The sequence below is a fragment of the Astyanax mexicanus genome, chromosome 10 (assembly GCF_023375975.1).
Source record: "Astyanax mexicanus isolate ESR-SI-001 chromosome 10, AstMex3_surface, whole genome shotgun sequence".
NCBI lineage: Eukaryota > Metazoa > Chordata > Actinopteri > Characiformes > Acestrorhamphidae > Astyanax > Astyanax mexicanus.
The window spans coordinates 6,963,118-6,986,408 of record NC_064417.1 but is presented as its reverse complement, the minus strand read 5'-3'; positions in this window follow the sequence as shown (position 1 = coordinate 6,986,408).

Sequence of the window (23,291 nt, the reverse complement as noted above, 5' to 3'; positions counted from 1 at the left end):
CCATTAGAAGGCTTTCAGAGTTTCACACTGCCAGAACCCTATAACTCTTAGAAGACCCTCAGGGTTTTCCATGTTGTGATTGAAACTTCACTGGATGTTTAACTCTGACAACAGACCAGTCTGGACTGAGAATAAAGTCATCCAAACTGAACAACATGATTGACATGCATGATTATTTGTAGGTAAATAGATAATAATTATGATTTTATTTATTTATGCCACTGGGTATTTATGCACTCCGCAGGGTAGATCTGACTATGCAGACTGGATAAAAGCACGAGTAACTGGCGCACTCCGTGTGTTATGGCCGATGATAAATGCTCTGCATCAACGCGATGGCTCTGGTGCGGATCACATTTTGACAGCGGCAATTCATCCCGCTCCAAGGCTGGGCCAATGCTGTGGGCGTCCCCACATTACCCTGGACACCGGCGAGAGCTCGTCCGAACTTCTAAATCAGCTCGATGTCCATAAACGCCTTGCCCAGCCTATTCCCTCAATAGTCCAGCAATCAGCTGAGGCATGAAAGAGCTTTATTAGACAGCAGCTGGCAGCTGGCTCTCTCTCTCTAGCTCCCTCCCTCTTTTTCTCTCCCTCTCTTCCTCTTCTAATTAGTCCTGTTACTGCAAGTCTAACTATGAATGGGATGCAATTATGCAGAAGTAGCTGCTACCAGTGCTAACTTTGGCATCAATGGCACAAATGTAGGATAAAAGTGAAGATGTAACTCGTGAGTGGCCGTAACTCTTCTCACAGGTGCGGTGTGGAGGTCTATGGGTGATCCACACCTGTGAGTTGCAATTTATGGAATATGCTTCTGAAAACATATACTGTGCCATGCTTTCCATTTCCCATGTGAGAGCGATTCTGATGACTGGCCTGTCTTCTCCAAACAGGTTATGTGTGAAGAGTTTTAGCTAAATGAAGTTTGCGCCGAGGGAATGCGATTATATTTGATTTAACTGCCAGTCAGAGGGCGAGAGCAGGAGAGAAAGGCCCAGACAGTGATTAGAGACGGGTTAGGCGTTTCACTTCGGCTCTGCCTCAGTCGGCCTGTGCTGAGCCCGCGTGGAGTTTCTCAGCTGAACCGCAATCAAATAGCAATTTGTGGCGTGTGGAAGTTTTGTCACCTCCAGAAGAGCGCCCGGATTACCAGCTGTGGCATTTCATTTTACCTCCTAACTTTCAGCAATAAAAAAAGACGTTTGCTACCCAGGCATTCATCGGGCAGACGTATTGACGGAGAAAGCTTTTAACGCAACCAGGAGGCAACCAGGCCGCTTCCGCTCATCTTTTCCCGTGAATAAACAATGTTTTGTGAATGCATACTTTCATATTCATGTGCTGCAGCAAGGCTCTTTAACCCAGACCTTGAGGACTCCACACTTTGCTTCTTTTAAAACTCCAAACACATTAAAACCTGCAGATGGTGGCTACCTGGCTTTGGTGTCACAGGGAATAAGGGAATAAACTATTGCTGCAAAAATAGAGAGTTTCATTGAGCCATTGGGCGGCACGGTGGCTTAGTGGTTAGCACATTTGCCTCCCAGTGCTAGGGTCTTGGGTTCAAGTGGGTTCCCTATCTGGGTGGAGTTTCCGTGTTCTCCTGGTGTCTGGGTGGGTTTCCTCTGAGGACTCCGGTTTCCACCCACGGTCCAAAAAAACATGGAGATCATAGAGAATGAAGCTAAACTTAATTTACTCATCGTTGATTTTACACCCATTACTTATTGGTTGTGAATCTGGCAACTGTTCTTTACATTGTATCAGATTTTTTGGATAAATGGACAAATATAAATGCTCCAAAATGACTTGCAGTAAAGTGTATTTATAGACTTACTTCAAAATATACTGTCCAATAAAAAACAAGGATTTCTTCTTTTGTCGATTTTTAGTTTACTACATAATTAGAGCAGACAAACTATCCTTTTCTCTGGGCCAAAATGTGTTGATGAACGGACCAATAGAAATACTTCAAGACCTGACCTGACTTGAAATAAACTTTTTTTTTTTTTTTTACATTAACTTCCATTGAAAGTTTAGAAGGTTTTCTTTCTCTCCTGTAAAGTTGCTGTTTTTGAGATTTTGAGACTTTTTTTCATTGGACAGCGACAATATGCTTTTTTAAAAAACTCACTTTCTGTACAAGATCCAAAGCATACCACTCCTTCTGTTAAACATGGTGGTGGGTGTTCTGAAATCTGCAAATCTGAAAGTTTTTAACACACCAAAAATGTAGCTTTGGTATTCCACTTTCAACACTTTCAAAACTGTTGAGATCTGTGGCCTCATGTATTAAAGCTGCTTACGTACATTTCGTACATCCGATTCTAATGTGTTTAATGCCATTTAGACACTGAAATTGCAAATGAAAATATGATTTTTTTATGTGTACAGACATTTTTAGCTCTGAGTGTATGGCATATTTTAGTAGCAACTTCACGCAAGTCTTAGTACACTTAGTCCATTGTTCTGAGAAAAGCAGAAGCTTCAGTAAGTTAAAGGTTTGTCTGTTTGTCTTTCTTAATAAGAGCTTTAAAGCTAACAAGCGATCCCAAAACCAAACGTATTTAACATAATAAATGTCTGTTAACTTTGAGGACAGGCACTGAGGTAAAGCCTGCTTGATACCAAAGTACACTATTGTGAGCTTAACTTGCATTTCAGTTAATCACTAAGGATTCATCGTAAAAGTTCTCCTTGAAAATAAATATTTAAATTTGTTGTGTGTTTTACACACGATTAACTAATACGTAAAACCTGCCCAGCACAATAAGCCTTCCTTAGTATTAAGACTTGGTAAATTTCAAGAAAAAGGTCAAGCAAATCCCTTAAACTCTTTGCAAACACTTACATCATGCACAATGTTAATACAACAAATGCACACAATGGTCAATTAATTTTAAAACTCTGTACCTTCTTACAGTCAGTTCAGAGATAAGTAAGAATGTAAACTGCACTAAATACAGTTTTTACATTGTTAAAAAAGTAAGTTATTTAGAGTGGGCTTGGTGTAAAATGGCCCACAAATCTAGAGGACCCAGACTTCACAAAAACCTATTACGCCAAATAACTATGAATACAGAGCCTGATTTCTGAGATGCTGTGTTGTAATAGTTTAGAAAAGGTTTTGGCATAAAGCAGTTATCATATCTATTCATGGTGGAGGGATATATATATAAAACACTGGAACACAAAGTAGTCCCAAAGCAAAACCTACATCCCCAAATCTGAAAAAGCTGGGTCAGTATGAAAACTGAATAAAAAAACAACCCAGTAAGTAAAACTGGACGGGATTAGTTTCTCAGGAAGCCGTCTGTAAAAAAAATATTTCTCACTACTACTCAGTGATAAAACTCTTGCATCTGGACTGCAATAGAAAAAACAGGAGGACCAATGAGTTTTCAGGCTTTCTTAATCACACGACATCACATTCAGTAGCTCCTCTATTTCCACTCGCATTGTGTTTACATGGATCTCCATGGAAACGCACGCCCAAAGTTTAATTACGGTGAGCGGCAGTGGACAAATAGCTCAGAGATGTGCGTCCATATGCTGCATGGGATTAAAATTACTGGAGGACCACAGAGTTCAGCGAAAAACAGTAGATAATTCAGCCTGAAAGTTTTTCAGAGGACGTCTGAGAAAAACACACACATACATGGTCATTCCGAATGGGAATAAAATCACAGAGTACCCTCCATAAAAGAGAAAATTACCACAGGGCCCTCTGAAAAACTAATCCCAACCGGAGAGGGCTTTACATTTACATTCCAATTGCATTCATTGGAACAGAGTTACAAGTTCTAGGAGTGAAATCTTCCCCATAAGAATTGGGACATGTAAACCTGTAGACAACCCTGCTGGGCTGAGGTGATTGCAGTGGAGTGCTGAAGTTCAGGAACCTAGCTGCTGCTGGTTAACTAGGTAATTTAGGGCATTGTATGTCTACAGAAAAGGGAGAGATGGTACAGCAATGAATTATTATTGTCCATTCCTTTATCTCTCTCTTATGGGGAGCTTTTATTTTGTTTTATTTTTACATTACACCTTAAATGCTGCAGCCTCTGCTATTTATTGCCATATTTAAGGTGGAACAGCAAAGTTAGCTAGCTAGATAGTTACTAAAGAGAATGCTTGCTTAATGCTTGCTGTGAAGAAAATATCCATAAAACAATGAAACTACACAGTAGAAAAAATATTTTTCTTGTTTCGCCATCTTTTCAGTGATTTCTCAAAGCCCTCTGTTTTGAGTGTGCCACTGTTTGAAGGGTTGTGTACCCCCAACACTTCCCACTCCATCTCAAGCCTAACACGATTTGGGACACTTACCCCTAGGCATGCGCCTACAAAACACAGGGGTAGGACTAAGTGGTCAGGCCAATATGAGAATTAGATTGAGCCTTTGACATTTATTTGATTGCAGGCGTTATAAACCCAAGATATTTCATGTTTTGTCTGGTCAACTCAGAGACTGTAAAAAAAGATGGACGCCGTGTCGCCGTTCCCATTCATTCAATGAAAATGAAGCCAAAATCTTCCACCATGTCGGCGATCCCGAAACCCGAGTCTGCGCAGTAGAGTCCAGAGGAGGGAGAAAGACTGTGGAGAGACAGCCTACTCATTTAAATAAACCCACCCCTGAGGGCTGCCTCGAGGTCACAGGCTGCAGAGCGGAGTGGAGCGGAGCTGACGTCTGTTATTGGTCCCGCCCTTAACCAGCTCTTTTACAATAACCACACCTTTTTGAATAGAGCTGAATAACGTTTTAAAAAACGAATTCTGTGGGGATATACACATTTGACAATATAAGCAGAGGTTACACTAGCTGTTGCATTTAAATAAAGGAGGTAGGATTACAGTATATTCGAAAAAAACGTGATTGAAAGTTGTCTGTTTTGCCATTGAAACCTATGGGAATGGGTGGGGTTACACAGCTTTCTGAAACCGAACAGCAGGGGGCGCCCGACCTGTGGTGACTTCACTTTTGAGAGACGATGCTCTGTCCAGCTATACACAGTCTATGGGTCAACTTGATTCCCAGTGTTAATATACTGGGTTAAAAAGTCCAGTGTCAACACATATCCAGACCCACTTAGAGCCCATGCCCATCCAGTTCCACTCATGCGAGCTCCACATTAAGCATGTTGGCTGGGTTTTCAACACATCAGCAGTACTTTGTTATATTGTAATATCTTAGGACTGTATCTTTAAGTGGTGTATCTGGCATCCCGCTGTGACTACAAAAGGAAAGATTTTGTGGCGTATTTTTATATCTGAATGCTTTTCATTCTCTTCACTGCTGCGCTGAAGAGGAACGGAGTCGCAGGTCTTTTGTTGCGGCCTCATGGGCTTTCACAGGATAAAGTGAATCATTTTATTTCGGGTTCCAAAGCTTCAGACAATTTAATCTCAAATTCTCTCTTTTACTAAGCTACAGGGATGGTGTGGGGATTCATATGCGCATACACACACATATTCAAATACACACATACACACACACACACACACACACACACATATTCAAATACACACATACACACATAAGCATGCACAGGAATGTTAAAAGTGTTACAGATATCAAACAAATGACCTCTGTGCGCTCTCTCTCTCTCAGGACTGTAGAAGCGAGAGAGTACACAATTGGCTGCTGCCACATAGCAAGAGCGCAGTGTTGTTGGAAGATGCTTCATTATGTGTGAATCCACAATTTTGAGACAGATATAAGGCAAGAACCGTGGAGGTTAGCTGTACAGCAACAAGTCAAGTGTTGAATTAACTCCCACAGATTTTATTTGACCCTTTATTTCACCTCGTTTCCATGGTTTATATACTTCCACACTGTTTATACCTTAATCAACAATTTTAAACAACTTCTGACATTTAACACTAGAGTTCATTTTAACTTACTTTAATGTCCTCACTAAAATGTGAAGCTAGCACTTATAAAAGTGACTAACAATTGTTCATGCATAGAACGTTTGCTTGTGTTCTTAATACGAGATAAAACATGCCTGCTGCCAGTCCATTTACTTAATGCATGGGATATTTAATCCAGAACAGTGTTACTACATTGCATTTCTCAGTGATTTCCAGCATTTTGTCACACTTTTATAGTGCAGAAATTGGTAGCTTGCTCTTATAGCCTTTAACACTGTGGCCAGACAAAACAACCATAATGTAAGATATACTGTAGCTGTATATCCAAGAGAAGGTAGAACTGGTGGACAAGACTACACTTACAGTTGGGGGACACATGCACATTATGCAAATAGCCAATAAGAAAAATGTATGTTTGTGTAATGTACAAAGAAATGTTGGATATACTTTACCTTACAGGTAAAAGTGAAAGAATGAATCTTCAAATGTATTGCGTAGATTCTATAGATTTGTTTTGTCCATAATTTGCTAACAGACTGGTGTCGGGCAGTATATATAGCTCTGCCCAACTGCCCAACCAACCGCTCCATAAACCAACCAACCAACCAACCAACCAACCAACCAACCAACCAACCAACCAACCAACCAAACAAACAACCAAACAAACAACCGCTCAACAAACCAACTGACCACCCAACTGCTCAACCATCCTACCAACCAAACAACCACTAATCAAACCAACTGCCCAACCAACCACTCAATAAACCACTCAATAAACCAACCAACCAACCAATATAGACCCTACATGTGTTTGGATAATCAGTTACGTACATTCAGGATAAGAGAAAGGGGGAAACATATATATATATATTTTTCTCTTTCTTTTCAAAATGATTCAATAAACTCATGCTTTGGGGAAAATATAATAATACATATTAAAACTGAGAGATATTTGCTGTTTCTAGCTTTCTCGTTAAAGCCTTTGTTTTCTGAAGAGCCTCTTTAAAACAGAGCTTAGGTGGATCTTGAAAATGGGCCAAGTGCTGCATGTGTAAACTGCTTTTATTGGGCTGTATTATTAAACACGGTTTGAAGGGATTACAGTAAACATTATTGCTGGTGATGACTGTGAGCAGCGTTAGCAGCTATTGTGCACTTAGCGGGAAGCGGCAGGCAGTGGGATAAATGCAGCTAGTGGCGGGCTGCTTCCTCTCTCTCTCCGTGTGATTTATCTGTAATGAAGCCAGTCCTTATCAGGCGGGGAGGTATCTGTTTACTGCCAAAGCTACATCGTTGCGTAGTCGAGAGCAGCTTGTAGCGGCGCGGGTAATAAAAAAACGTGCGCTTGATGGCATATTCAGTGGGCGAGAGGTTTTTTTATGGAGGATCAGGTACAAGTTCCCAGCAGGCCCTCAATAATTCAGCTCTAATAGAGCCTTGCCTGGGTGAGCTCACTCGTAAGAAAAGGGGCGGTTGTTTTCAGTTTTCAGTTGCTAGATTGCTGACAGCGTGATTAGGATGCTGCAGGCGTGTGGAGCAGAAGGTGTTCCCCCCCTCAAACCCGTCCTAAAAACACCCCACCCCCCTCCACCCCACTTCCCCATCAAATTTATTCCATCCCCTCCTGTGACATGACAATATTAGCTGTTTAACCTTTCCTGCTGCTAATAGCAGGTATCAGCAAAGAAAGGAGCGTAATCCAATAACGGGTGAAATGTTGAAATGTGTGTTTTTTGGCTATTTAAATGCAAATAGGGACGAGGCCGAGGTTTTCTGGTACTGTCTGCCGGGCGGTGGGGGTCTATGGATGCCTGTGGAGGAAAGGGCGTTCGGATGTTTGATGGCTTGGTACAGCATACAGCATGTGTAGTTGGTTGTGTAGTTGGTGTTTGTGGAGGTGGTGGTGGTGCTGAAGGTGGGGGGGGAGGTGGAGGTTAGTGGGGGTAAAAGCACGCTCTGTACACAGGCGGAACACAGCAGTAACTGATGTGGGATCAGCTCGCTGCTACACGGCGGAGGCGTGGACAGGGACTGTAATGAGTGAAAATAAACATTTCCTGTCTGCTGGAGATGCGATCTAAGGATGATAAATGGAGCGATCACAGGTGAGGATGATAAATCGGCCGGCTGGGTTGATCTGGGATGTGCTCGTGGGAGGTAGGAATGGGGGGGGGGGGGGGGGGGTTTTCATACTAAACGCACAGTGAGGGGAGGTGAGCTATTCTGTGCAGGCGGCACACAAAGAATTCACATTCGCAACCTACAAGGTTTTTCATTTTTATGATTTTACTTCTGCAACAATGCAGCCTAAACAGAGTGAATTTGCCAAATACATGAAACAAACTACATTAACAATGTGTTCTAAAATTAGTGAAATGAGTAAACTGACATAAAACTGTTTTTTTACACTCTTCATAAAAAAATAAAATAAAAAATAACGCACAAAAAATAGAAAAGAGGACCCTTGATCTTATGGGACATAAAAGTTTGATAACATTTCTCAGTCACACTGGCTTTTGCCGCCAAAAGAGCATATTGTGATGAACTGCAGGCAAGAAAGGTACGTAAACGCAGGTAATGCTGGATTTATTAAATAATTAAACAAATTAACAAAGAAGCAAACCAAAAAAAAACAGAGATAATAATAACATAAACAGAAAGGGAGGCTAACAAACGAGGAACTAAAACAAGACAGAATAAACTAACAGGGCAGGAACAAACACAAAGGAATAAACAAGAAATAAACACGGAGTAAAAAACTAGGGAAATAACAAGAAGCAACGCGGGAATGACAAACAACAGGGGAAGGTGCAAAGACCGATGAGCAAACACTGACACAGGAGGACTATATATATATATATATATATATATATATATATATATATATATAAAGGAAGCACACACCTGGGGAAACAGGGACACGGGGCGGAGCTACAAATTACACACACGTGACAGGAAAATTACTGGGGAACACACTGGGAAACACAGGTAAACAGAGCAAGGGCGTGACAAATATAAAAAGACTCACAGATGCTCGGTCCTTTCCCGGCATACACCAGCAAAGTACATCAGCAAATATTGGTTTGTAATATCTGCAGATGGGCAAATCTGCAGATGCTTATCTTTTAAAAAATAAACAATTATTGGTCGATACTGATATCATTTCGATATCATTCTGCATCCCTATCAGCAATCTATGAATGTGCAGGATCTACAGGCACAGCTGCAACATATGTAGGCAAATTGGCAACAAAATGCCATATATATAACCTGCATGTATCATTTTACTCTAATATGGTGATCATATTATATCAAAGATATTTAGATCAGTAAACAGCCATTTTCATTTAGAATCTTCTGTTTGTTTCTCTTTATTCACTCTTTTAATAAAAGCCTTGGTATTTGCATTCAGGATCTGGCAACAGGAAGTAGCTGTCAGGGTTGACCCAGGCAGAGAGACGAGGAGGCGGACGTAAACACAGGTAGGGCGAATTTATTAAATAAATATAAACAAATAAACAAGTAAACAAGAAACAAAGAAAAACAAGAAACAGAGGCTATAAAACTAGACAGGATGAACTTAAACAGGGCAAGGGAATAAACTAGAAAACTAAACAGGGAACTAGAAAATAAACAGAGATAAACACAGAACAAGGGACTCGGGTTAAGGCTATGGAAACACTGAGATCAGAGAAACGCAGAAGGACAGACAACGGGAGACAGTGCAAAGACCGACCAGGACAGGTGACAGAGGAAAGCTATTTAACTAAACAGGAAACACACTGGGAGTGGAAACACCTGGGGAAGGGGTGGAGCTACAAATGAGACATGAGGTAATGGAAAATCACAGGCAGAACACAGGGGCACGGGTCACGTGGGACAACACAGGCACGAGGACAGACAGGAAACAGGGCCAGGCGTGACAGTAGCACATACCTGTGAAGTAAACTAAAAATGATACACAGTTTTCAATACTTAGTAGAGCCACCTTTCACTGCAATAACAGCTGGAAATATTTTGAGGTATGTCTCTACCAGCTTTTCCAAAGCGCTTTGCATTTAAGCCAAATGTTCAACTTTGGTCTGATGTGTGCTATGTCCCCTATTGCAAATGGAACTTCTTATGTTTTTCTTTAAAACAAAAATCTTTTTGACACTCTTCCATAAAGACCAGATTTGTGGAATGCATGACTAACAGTTGTCCTGTGGACAAATTCTCCCACCTGAGCTGTGGATTTCTGCAGCTCCTCCAGAGTGACCATGGGCTTCTTGGTTTGATATGTCAGCTTGGGTGGAGTCATGTCTTGGTTGGTTTGCAGTTTGGTTTGGTAACAATGTGCCCTTGTAGACATCGACTGCAGATACAGAGACAGCAAATTGAGAAGCTTATTCTGTTGTTCTGTTGCTTACATGCAAAGAATCAAGTTTTTGGACAGTGAAGCAGAGGAAGCCATTTTTTCAGGGTGCTCCCATGTCTATGCTAGCTTCTGGCTATCTGCTGAAGTTGTTAGCCAGACAATGTTTATGTTTAAGTTCCTTAAATCCACACGGGACCAATTTCATATTTTTACCTTTGTTGGGAGAATCACACTAGCCCCTACTGCGCCTAGAGACTAGTGTGAGACATTCATCAGTGGTCCTCTACCTGCAAGGGGCTGCAATATGTTCTCTAGGCTGTTGGCATTAAACATATGGCTTCAGAAAACCTGCAGGTCAAACGGACTGAACTTCATTGACAATTTCAATCTGTTTTTTGGGAAGAGTGAGTTTTTCAGGAGAGATGGACTGCACACCAACAAGAGGGGAGTCAAATTCCTGTCAGAGAACTTCATTTTTTCTCTGTGCAACTTCGATGTTCCCACTGGTGAAGACACGTCAGCTTTAACACCCAAGGACACTGTCTGCACTACAGAGACACAACATCCTCCCCCCACAGAGACTGCGGAGTTATCGGATGGGAGCCAATCAAGGAGTTAGTAAAGGGGACCAAAATGAAGCCCAGTGAACATGAACATGAGAAGGAATTAAACAAACTCCCCCGACAACCCAAAAAGAAGACACAAGCTCCTAAACCACCGGACAGACAGCTCCGCTCTCGACTTCTTCACCAGCAGGAGCCCCTCCCACCTCCCTCCACCATAAGGGAAGAGGCCGCTACAAGTAATCCAGCAAACTGATATCTTTTGGGTCCGTGCTGCTACAATGGTGAAGTCAGCAGTACATGTTTTCAAAACAAGTACGGACCCTGGGTGCCAGTTATCTCCCCCATTCCAGTTCTTATCAGAAGCAGAAAGAACAGGGAGTATAGGTCAGATAATGTAAATATATCCAACTTGCAGTATGCAAAATGTAACCCACAGTCTTTGGAACAAAACGCACAGGTTATTAAGTTATCTCTACTAAATATCAGATCTCTTACAAACAAGTCCTATCTAATTAATGATTTAACTTTTTAAATGTCTCACGTCTCAAGAAAGGTGGAGGTGTAGCTATGCTGTTTGATGATATTTTCCAATGCAAGCAGTTTTAAAGGGGACACCAAGAATATTACTAGTAATTGTCTATAGGCCTCCAAGGTACAATGCTGATTTTATTAATGATTTTACAGATATGCTGTCTTTTATTGCTACTGAATTTGATCATTTTATTGTTGCTGGTGATTTTAACATTCACATTGATAATCCCAAGGATAATTATGCCAGAGAACTCTATGATGTATTTGACTCTTTTGAACTCTCTCAGTATGTGACTGGAAGCATATACTGTCATGGTCACACTCTGGATTTGGTTATTTCGAAGGGTCTCAACATATCAGCCTCTATTAAGGATGTTGCACTGTCAGATCACTATTGTGTATTCTTTGAAATGTGGACTTCAATATACAGTGAAACCAGACAGATAAGGTATAAGAAAAGACAGATAAATGACATGACAGCTAAACTTTTTGTGAGCAAAGTGTGCTCTGCACCATGCAAACCATCAGACTCTGTAGATACTCTGCTGGATAGTTTTAACTCAAAAACTGCTAGAGTTTTAGATGAGATTGCACCAGCTAGAGTTAAAACCATGCCATGCAAGCAGAAAGCTCCATGGAGAAATGATGCTGCAGTTCAGCTCCAAAAGAGAGAATGCAGAATGGCTGAGCGCAGATGGCGTAAAACCAAGCTTCACATCCACAAAGAAATGTTTAAAGATAGATTGCGTGATTACAATAAAATAATGTGCACATCTAGACAATCCTACTTCTCCAGCATTATCAACAATAATATTAACAATAGCAAAGTTCTTTTCACTGTGGTTCACAGACTAACTAACTGACCTACATATATGAACCCTGAACTGACAGATGTAATGAGTTTGCTAAATTTTTTAATACTAAAATCCACAATATCAGACAAGCCATCAGTACATCTATATCCACCAATGATCCCATGTGCTCTCCAAAACCATGCAAAAGCATCATAGTCAACATGTCCCAGTTTAGCACTATTAATGAAGAAGTTTTAATTGATACAGTGAGTCACCTCAAATCATCCACTTGCAGTCTTGATACATTACCAACTAAGTTTTTAAAGAATGTGTTTTACTCAATATCAGCAGACATTCTTCAAATAGTAAACACCTCACTCATGTCGGGTGTTTTTCCAAATGCATTAAAAACAGCCGTTGTGAAGCCTCTCTTAAAAAAGAAAAATTTAGTTACAAACGTATTAAACAATTACAGACCAATCTCTAATCTACCATTCATTGGAAAAATAATTGAAAAATTGTCTTCAAGCAAGTTATGCACTTTCTGTCCATGAATAACTGTCTAGACCAATTTCAGTCAGGTTTCCGGCCCAATCATAGTACTGAGACTGCTCTTATTAAGGTTATCAGTGACATTCGCTTAAACACAGACTGTCAAAATGTCTATTCTACTACTGCTTGATCTCAGTGCTGCTTTTGACACCATTGACCACAACATTCTCATAGATAGACTTGAGAACCGGGTTGGACTTTCTGGAACTGTCCTAAAATGGTTCAGTTCATACCTTCAAGGAAGGAAATACTTTGTGGAAATGGAAAATAATGTTTCTGAGACTGCGCCAGTGACCTGTGGTGAACCCCAGGGTTCAATTCTTGGGCCACTCTTATTTAATTTATATATGATTCCTCTGGGTAAAATCATGCGTGACTATGGGACATCTTACCACAGCTATGCAGATGACACTCAGATCTACATGGCCCTCTGCCCAAACAATTTCGGTCCCATTGACTCACTGTGTAAATGCCTTGAGCAGATAAATAAATGGATGGGACAGAACTTTCTGCAGTTAAATAAAGATAAAACAGAGATTATTTTATAGTAATGAGAGGCACAGACTAGCTGCCTATCTGGACTCAAAAAGCCTAAAATCTAAAGAACTAGTGCGTAATCTTGGTGTACAAATGGACTCTGATCTTACTTTTAACAGTCATGTCAAAGCCGTCACCAAATCAGCATTTTATCACCTCAAGAACATAAATAAGATCAGAGATTTTCTGTCTAAATCAGACCTGGAGAAACTTATCCACACCTTTATTTCTAGTAGGATTGATTACTGTAATGGACTCCTAACTGGACTCCCAAAAAAGACCATCAAGAATCAAGAAAAACTCACTAGTTGCAGACACTTGGGTCAGCACAAGCTAGATTAATCACATGGCACTTAATTCACTCTCTTAATCACAATAAGGTTTTTGGATTAGATGTAATAATGCATGATTGGCTGAAAGCCTACATTTAATATAGAGGACACTTTCTCACACTAATGACTATTAATGACTATTGACGTCACACTGATTGAAGTTTCACTGTTGGGCTCTACTGTTACAGGTGTCAAACCAGCCACTCACCGCTCTAGGTGTCTACTCTTCACTACTGATGGTAGTGACACTAGAATGTCACAATAGTTGTGTCTGATAACTTTTATTAATAATTAAGGTACCACTTTAAAATAAGACTACCTTTATAAAGGGTTTATAAATGGTTTAGTTTATTAATGGTTACTAAATATGTTGTAAATGCCTTAAAAATCATTAATAATCAGTTATAACACATACATAGACCTGTTGTTTGCCAAATAGTGAACCCACAGCCACATAACTGATTATTAATGATTTTTAAGGCATTAACAACCTAATTAGTAACCATTAATAAACTAATTGTAAACCATTTATAAACCCATTTATAAAGATCGACCGGAGGAGGGTTTCTTCTAAAGGTTTCTTCCTCCAGCTCTAAATGAGTTTTTTTTTTCTCTGGATTTCTGTTAATCTGCTTTGCAAAATAAGTGTGAGCACCCCTCCCTGTTCTATAGCAAATTAAGTTTTTTTTTTTTTTCCAGAACTGTAAATTTAATACAAGAACATAAGGACTCTACATAAGGATTGTGGTACTGAGAGTCATGGTAACTCGTTTTCATAGATTGGGTCTTAATTCATATGAAATCCACTAAGATTGACTTAATTTATTTTAATTGTTCCCAGAACTGGTTGAATTTGGGATAATCTTGGAGCAGATTGTGGCTCAGCTGGCCAGTCTGGTGAGAATTCAGCAGATTCTTTCTTCTTCCCCAGACACAAATCTTTACAAGTCTCCAATCTTCACTTTTGATCCAGCATCTGTGGGAAATAAGTGGCTTTAGCCACGCCATCCATCAATAGCTGTGTGTGTGTGGGGGGGGGGGGGGGGGGGGGCAGGGCTGGTTTAGGGTTGGAATGCTCTGAGATTTATGATGACATATCCCATATGATGACATATCTGTGTGTGTGTGGAAGTGTGTGTGCCCGTGCACATGGCCAGAGGGAAATAGTCCAGTCTACTATTTGACCCAACTTCTCCAAACTCAGATCAATAGCTTCATATTTCGCTTAAAATCATATTGATCATCGCAGCTAAGAAACACTACAAACTCTACTGAGGTGGAAACTATTAAACAACTATGAAACAAATGACTGCTCAAAAGACATGCATGATTATTTGAGACATCACACACTCATCTGGACTACACTTTGATATTTTGTGCTGTCTTATTTTATTTAAAAGACTGACCCTCAAAATGAATTCAAAGTGATAGAGCAATACTGGTTTTATGTAAGAAAGTCTTTTGTGAAAGTTTTTTGAAAAAAAAAAAAAAAGCCCACATTAATTCAAACACCATTGGTTGAAAAGTCTAAAGAAACTCTGTGAAAAGGAAGACCAAAAAAGATTCTAAAGAATTTAGAGATAAAGAGATAAAGAGAAAGCATGGCTGTAAGGTCAATAAAATACTACCCAGCACTGCCTAGACAAAACTATATGAAAGCATCTAAGGTGCAACACATCCAACCTTGAGGAGGATTAGCTACAACAGCAAAAAAACACATCCAGGGTTCCACTTCTGTCAGCAAAGAACAGAAAGCTGAGGCTGTAGATGCCAGTGGATTTTTGAAAACTGGGGACAGATAGTCTGGTCTACTGAACCTTGATTTCTTCTAAGGCTCACAGATAGTAGAATTTGGCATCAACAGCATGAATCCATGAATCCAACCTGCCTTGTGTCAGCAGTTCAGACTGGTAAACGTAGTGTCTAAATGATGAGGGAATACATGTATTTTTCTAGTGCACATAATGGCCCATTAGTGCAACATTTCACAAAAGCAAGTGTCATCTCAAACTGGCTTTATAAACAGTGAGTTCAATGCTCTACTGGCCTTTCCAAACTCTAGATTTTAATCCAGTAGAACATTTTTGGCATGTGGCGGAATGGTAGGTTTAGAGGATTTAATTGCTTCTAAAAATGTGAACAATATATATATATATATATATATATATATATATATATATATATATATATATATAGAGAGAGAGAGAGAGAGAGAGAACATTTTGTACTTCCATAATTACAGACTGCAGTCCTGTATCTGTTTCTCTGTATACTTTATTATTATCTTCCCTATTATTCACTGGTCAGGACCCCACAGGACAGGCCACCACCCTGGTAAAAAATATATACACTTATATGTACTTAAAATATATTAAAAGTACAATAATATTAGGCTTTTATTAAATCTTTGAAAGTAAAAGTAAAAGTAAAGTACAATATAGTGAATGTTTAATAAACACACTGCTATAAATAGACTATAATTGAATATACTTTTAAAATACTTATTTGCAAATATGCTTTTGTATATTTTTAGCAAAGTGTGTTAAAAACAACCGTTACAGTAGTTCACTTAAAGTGCAATGTATTATGTAACTTTTTAAAACTTAATTAAATTACTACATTGTTAAATAAAAAAATATATACATATATTAAGCTATACATTAATATAACACTTAACATTTTTTTTCAATGCTCTGTAATTATAATTAAGAAAATATAAATATATGTAAATATTAGGATACATTGTTTAATAACACATTTAAATATCAAATAAAAAATATAAAGTAAATTTATAACACACTAAAAATTGTATTCCAGTATATTAAAATATATATTTATACGCAATGAAGAATACTAGAAGTGTGCTACTTACAAAATACAGAAACAAAAAGCATATTTGTGCTCTAATGCAAATATATTTAACATCAATTATCGGCGTATAGTAGTGATACAGGTGTAATACTCATTAAATTTTATAAATTATCATTTTACTGTAAGCTTATTTAAAATATGGGGTTACATACATTAATTATTATTTTTACATGTTGCCTAAGTATATTTTAAAAAGTTCCATTTTAGCACTCTTTAAATTTACTGATTAATAATGTGGCTACATAAACACTATAGTAGTAGAATGAGGAGGCTTTGTAGATAAATAGTTGTAATTTCTAAATGCCTCATAGGATATTAAGGTTCAACCCCTTAAATTAAATCTAAAAGTCTACATTTCAGTTATATATCTCATTTGTTTAATTTCAAATCCAGTGAGATGACCTACAGAGCCCAAATCCTGAAGATTGTTTCACTGTCCAAATATTTATGGACCTATCTGTACATGCATATATATATATATATATATATAGTACATGAACAGATATATATGTATAGCCCTGGAAAAAATAAGAGACCCTTTAAAAATATAGAGTTTCCTTGATTTTACACAATTTAAAACCTTTGGAATATAATCAAAAGCAGTGTGTAAGACTGGTGGAGGATAACACGAAGCCAAGATGCATGAAAACTGTGATTAAAAAACAGGGTTATTCCACCAAATATTGATTTCTGAACTCTTAAAACTGATGTGAATGTGAACTTGTTTTCTTTGCATTATTTGAGGTCTGAAAGCTCTTCATCTTTTTTATTATTTCAGCCATTTCTCATTTTCTGCAAATACATTTTTTGGGGGGAGAAATGTTGTCTGTAGTTTATAGAATAAAACAACAATGTTTATTTTACTCAAACTAAATCAGAGAAACTGATTCAGAAACTGAATTGGTCTCTTAATTTCTTCCAGAGCTGTATATATATATAAATATACAGGTCAAAGAAATGATTAACTGAATGACTATGATTATTAACCAGGGCTGAATGCATCTCTGCTTGTTTTAGATTATTGCTGCCTGTCCACCGTCTCATCAAGCTCATCATTAATATATGCCTCCTCTGTTTACACAGCACACACTGGATATGTTGAGCCTGTAGGCATGTCAATACAAGTTGTTAAAGCTGCCGGATGTGACATAGTTCACTGACTTTACTGAGGGTCTCTAACAGACAGATAATGAAGCTCGGGCAGATCTCAGCAGGTGTTGCATTAACTTGTCATGTTATTACATCTGAAACGATTCTCGACTTTAAATTATGAGCAGAGAGGAGCTGTGTTCCTGTTTCTCCCATTCCAGTAATTAGATGTGCATCCAACACAACTAAGAAATCAATTTACTGTATCTGTATGCAGACGGAGACGTGTTTGCTAATTCCAGAAGCTGTTTGCACTTATTGAATATCAAACAGAACAGGGCTGGCATTCTGGTTTTCTATTCAACCTGACCATGTCTTTCACAGGACTAATATTTACTGAGATACTACCCACACGTAGAGGTAGGTAGGTAGGTGTGGTTAGTTAAGTAAGTTTCTCTGTATGTGTGTGTGTGTGTGTGTGTGTGTGGCCAGAGCGCTGTTGAAGTATATTTATTTTGCTCTGCTGAAGAATCTCAGATAAATTTGTGAAAAACACATTTTTCTCAAAGCCATAATGACTGTAATGTTCTATTAAAATGTTAATGTTGATAATGATGATTGGGATGCACTAGGCTCCTCCCTGTTTCAGCTGCATATATACCCACTGAAAATGAATGTATTTTAGTACAACGTAAATACTGTATATTTAAGAAGCTTAGTTGGACTGGAGTTTGTCTGGAGTTCTCTTGAGTCTCTGTACGGATCATCTTTATACTAGGCTACATACGTCTGCTATGTTCTTGCTGGAGTGTGTGTGTGTGTGTGGGGGGGGGGGGGGTTGGGGGTTTTGGGGTGACGTGTGAAGGTGTGATGGATCACAGTATAAACCAATAGGGAGTCTGAATGGTATATGTTTATACTTCTCTACATCCAATCACAATCAGATTCACTCTATCTGGATGGAGAGATTTATCTGGATAGGGGTTTTATTGAACGATGAGATTGATGAGCTAAAATTAAATAGGAGTAACAAGATTTTTAAAAAGTAAGTAGTAGAAAGTTCAGATAATTGTGTAAAAATATAAGGAGTAGAAGAAAGAAGTCAGCTGAAAATATATTCAAAATTTCTACTTAAGTAAGGTAAAAACAACTACAAATGCTGGTGATGTTTGGCTGGTGTGCCTCTTCAAACCATCACTGATCATCAGTAAACTTTACATTTAATTTGTAAATCAAGGGAGCAGAGTCTGGAGGAAGAGTGGAGAGACACACAGTCCAAACTGCTTAAGGTCTAGTGTGTAGTTTCCACCAATCAGTGATGGTTTGGAGAGACATGTCATCTGCTGGTGTTGATCCACTGTGTTTTATTATCAAGTCTAAAATAAGTGCAGTTTTGTTTTCCCACAAAATCTTACAGCACTTCATGCTTCCCTCTGCTACTGACAACTTTTATGGAGATGCGGATTTCATTTTCCAGCAGGACTTGACACTGGTCTTAAATAATATTCTCATTTTCTGAGATACTGATTTTTTAGTTTTCATTGGCTCTAAGCCATAATCATCAGCAATAAAAGAAAGAAACACTTAATATAGATCACTCTGTGTTTAATACGTCTATATAATATATGAGTTTCACATTTTGAACGGAATTACTGAGACAAAAAGTAACTTTACAATGATATTCAATTTTTTTTAATGCGCTAGTACAGTATATTGGGTTGTTGCCAGGCTTCAGTGCTGTAAGCTGTAAGAGCAAATTATCCTAATATCTTAATGTGTTGCCATGTGTTGACCTAATGCTGCAGTGTTTACTCTCATGCAGAATTATGCTGTCAGTAATGATTTAAAAAAATAAAAATTGAGTTTTTAAATTATATATTTACTAAATATGTTGAGAAAAGCCACAAAAGTCCACAATATGTCAAATAACTAGTTGAATAAATTAAAAGAATGTTGTATGATCAAAACTTAGCTAAATCAAATAAATTCAAATAAACATTTTATGTCTTTACAATGTAACCGAATCTAAGCAAAATGATGGCTTGAATGAAAAAAGTTGAAATAATTTTATCAGTGTACAAACAGTATATAAAGCACTTTATGGAAAATTAAGATGGTCCAAATCATTAGGTATATACACAGAAACAAGGGTCAGGATCAAAATGGCAACAACTTACCAGAGTAAGAGCAGGCAAAAAGGATCATACACTGTATATCCAAACAGGTAAAAGGGCTAGGCAAAAAGAGCAGGCAAAAATACAAAAAATGAGTAAGTAACAAAAGAGCAATAAACAGAAGAAATATTTGGTAGAAGAGCTAGAAGCTAGATTTAATACCGACGACCGATGACGAGGAAGAGAAACAGGAAGGTACTTATAAAAACAGGACCAGGCGTGTGTAATCAGAAGTTTGGCGAGTTAGAACACTGTGGTGTCACATAATCAGCAGAGTCCGTAAGGTCTTGTGTTATTAGTTTATGCTGGGAATTAGAGTCTTTAATGGGTTTATCAGAGTTCATGACAACCTCGGGACTGACAACTATAAAAGTATATTTAATATACAAACCTATAAAATGGGATCAGACTGTGTATTAAACTATTTATCTGTTTGTAAAAGTGAAAGAGCATTTAAAGGCACTTATATGCAATAAACTGCTGTTTATCTAAATAGTTGTAATCTGAGAACATCTGTTCATTGCTGTTGTATATCTGCATAGTTCTTTTTAATTTTGCAGTTATTCTAAAAGCTTTCATAGAATATTATATTATATTATATTATATTATATTGTATATACAGGGAGTATTTCAGATGAAAGCAAGGCTCAGAATAGGATAGAGTTACAGAAGCAGCTTCTATTATTAGACTGAATTAATTTTCGTGCCTCTAGAACAAATTAGAGCGCTGATTGTGACTCTTCCATCATGATCCTGATATAACGCCTCTACTGGAGTCCATACAGACATCATCAATATTCCAGTGCATCTGCCAAAGGGAGCTAGCGCTCTGAGCATTATCGCTAATGCAGGCTGATCTAGTGGACTCATTCTCTGGCAGCTTTCACTCATCAGGATGCTAATTGTTTGTGTCTAAAAACACTGAAGCTTGTGTTAGCTTTAACTCGCCTCAGCCCCTGGCTGCGATTTTATTCATCCGTGGACCATCCGCTCGGCAGCTGCGCCGAATCTGGGGGAAATATGGTGCGGGGCTCTCTGGGGCACTGGAGTGTTTTTCTGTGGGAATGTGTTTATTACCAGCCCGTGTGAGGTGGAGCCTGCAAGTCCAGAGCTGTTGTTGTTTTGCTGCTTTTTTAGTGAAAATGACATAATTGCATAATTAATTTCGGGTGACCAGATGTCCTATTTTTCCCCAGACATGTCCTCTTTTTCGGGATCTAAAAAATGCATCCGGCTGGGAATTCTAAACTGTTTAAAACGTCTGGGAATTCGCTTTGATTTTTCCATAAGTGATGCTTTTACAATCACATCACATTTGATCTACAGTTTCTCCAAATCTGAAAAAAACCTGCATCCCTTAAATTAGCAGTTGTACAGTGCCATTTATCATTAGCGTCTACTATAATACAGAATTTTAAATATTATACTGATACTGCATATTGTAGTAGAATATACCTAAATATAATACAGGATAATTAAACAAATTAAATACAGGATATCAGGATACCTAATGCACTCATAGCTGATATTTCCCCTCTTTGGCTGAAATCACCTCATAATTAAACTTTCATTAAACACAGTCCCTGATAACATCTGGAAGAAAGGTATTCCCACTCCTCCATGCAGAATTCTTTCAGCTGTGTTATGTTTGATGTTTGGCATTCTAAAACTCCCCATTTCTTTTAACTAACTGTTTGGCTGATTAACTCTTGATTGAGACGTTTTGGGTCATTGTCATGTTGCATGGTCCTACCACAGTCAAAAGTCCGGACAGACCTTTTCACTTAAATCAATTTAATTGTTTTTGTTTTTTTATTTAATACTGATGTCATCCAGACTATGAAGGAACATATAATGAATCATCTAGTAACTTAAAAGTGTTAAACAAGCCAAAATACTCTGTAAAGCATTTAAGTGCTCTTATCTGGGAAGCTGTTAACTTGCAGTTCTGATGTTGGTAACTGTGCAACAGAAGGAACTCTATATATAATAATGATAACAATAATACATTTTATTTATATAGCGCTTTTCAAAATTCTTTACATACAAAGATAAGGCACAAAGTAAAAGGCAAAATTACAACAATAATAAGGGACACAGTCTTCAAATTGAAGACTGTATTTATAATATTTCAGGATACTTTTATTATTTCCAGCTGTGTGTGTGCTTTTGTGTGTGTGTGCTTTTGTCTGTGTGCATGTGAGAAAGAGAGAGAGAGAAAGAGAGAAAGATAGGGGGTAGTGTGAGTTAGTTATTGGATTTATTCCATATTTTAGCATAAATATAATAATAATAATAATAATAATAATAATAATAATAATAATAATAATAATAATAATAATAATAATAATAATAATAATATTCTACCTTTTAAACTTGACAGTAGCAAAGCTGTCCCTGTCGTCGCCCGCTCTGTAAAAAGAGTGAATTGTTGAAGGAAAATAAAGTATGATTATCTTAAATATAATGAGTAAATACTGCTACTGTAACAGGTTTAGGGATTTGGTGACTGTTGCTAATAAGACAGTTTTAAGGATTTGGATTTTGCCTGTTTTACCAGCTCTGTTTTGCTTCTGTTGTTTTTTTCTTTTGAAGGAGGAACATCAGTGTTAGAGCTTCACAGTTTGTCACTTCCATTTACTGAACTCTCTTTATTCAGCTGTGACAAGATAAATGCATTTTAACAGTCTAGTGTCTCTTTAAGCTAATAATAAAAGTCTACTCTTTTTCCGTACAGTGTTGAAGTGCTTTCAGTGCTCTGAAAGTTGGGTTCGCACTGACCTTGCTTCATCCTGTTATGTTCTCTTTAGTAATTGACTATTGTTTAGGCCCATTAACTCACTGAATGAGTGATTTATTTATAATGAATGCACTACCTTCCATTTATGTGATTTATTTCAGCCTATTTCTCTCTGTAATATGCACACATCTCTTCCTGCTGTATCAACCTGTTACTAAATGTCACGTTTTCCAGTCCAGCCTGTCCTTAAATGGGCTCTATTAACTCTATAATTTCCATTTAATCATAATGCACCTCCATTTCTCACAAACCCTTTGATCAATTATAAATCAGTATACAGATCGTCATCACCTGAGTACTAATTCATTTCACCTCTGTAACTCTGTGTATTTAAGCCTTCAAGTTTGGGTCTCCTTTTTAATGTACTGCTTCGGTCTTTAAGTTGTGTTCCAGATGTTTTCTGCTTAATTGTGTATTTGACTTGGCTTTAATTTTCCAGTTTTGAGTCTGCTTCAGTTGGATTATTCTTTATTAATGGCCCATTTTAAAATAAATCAGCCGTTTTTGATTCCAACAAGCATTTAAATTGATTACACAACCTTGCAGTAAAACTGTTAACATTAAGAGAAGAGAGACACAGAGAGAGAGAGAGAGAGAGGAAGAGACAGAGAGAGAAAGAGAGAGAGAAAGAGACAGAGAGAGAGAGAGAGAGACAGAGAGAGAGAGCAAGAAAGACCACAGTACCTTTCCATCCCAGATGCCCTAGAGAAGCCAACACTCCTTTTGGACATGATTAATATGAAATTTCCTTCTGCAAATCACAGGTGTTTAGCTTAAGCTTTTGTTCTTAGCCTTTTTGGCAAGTCAA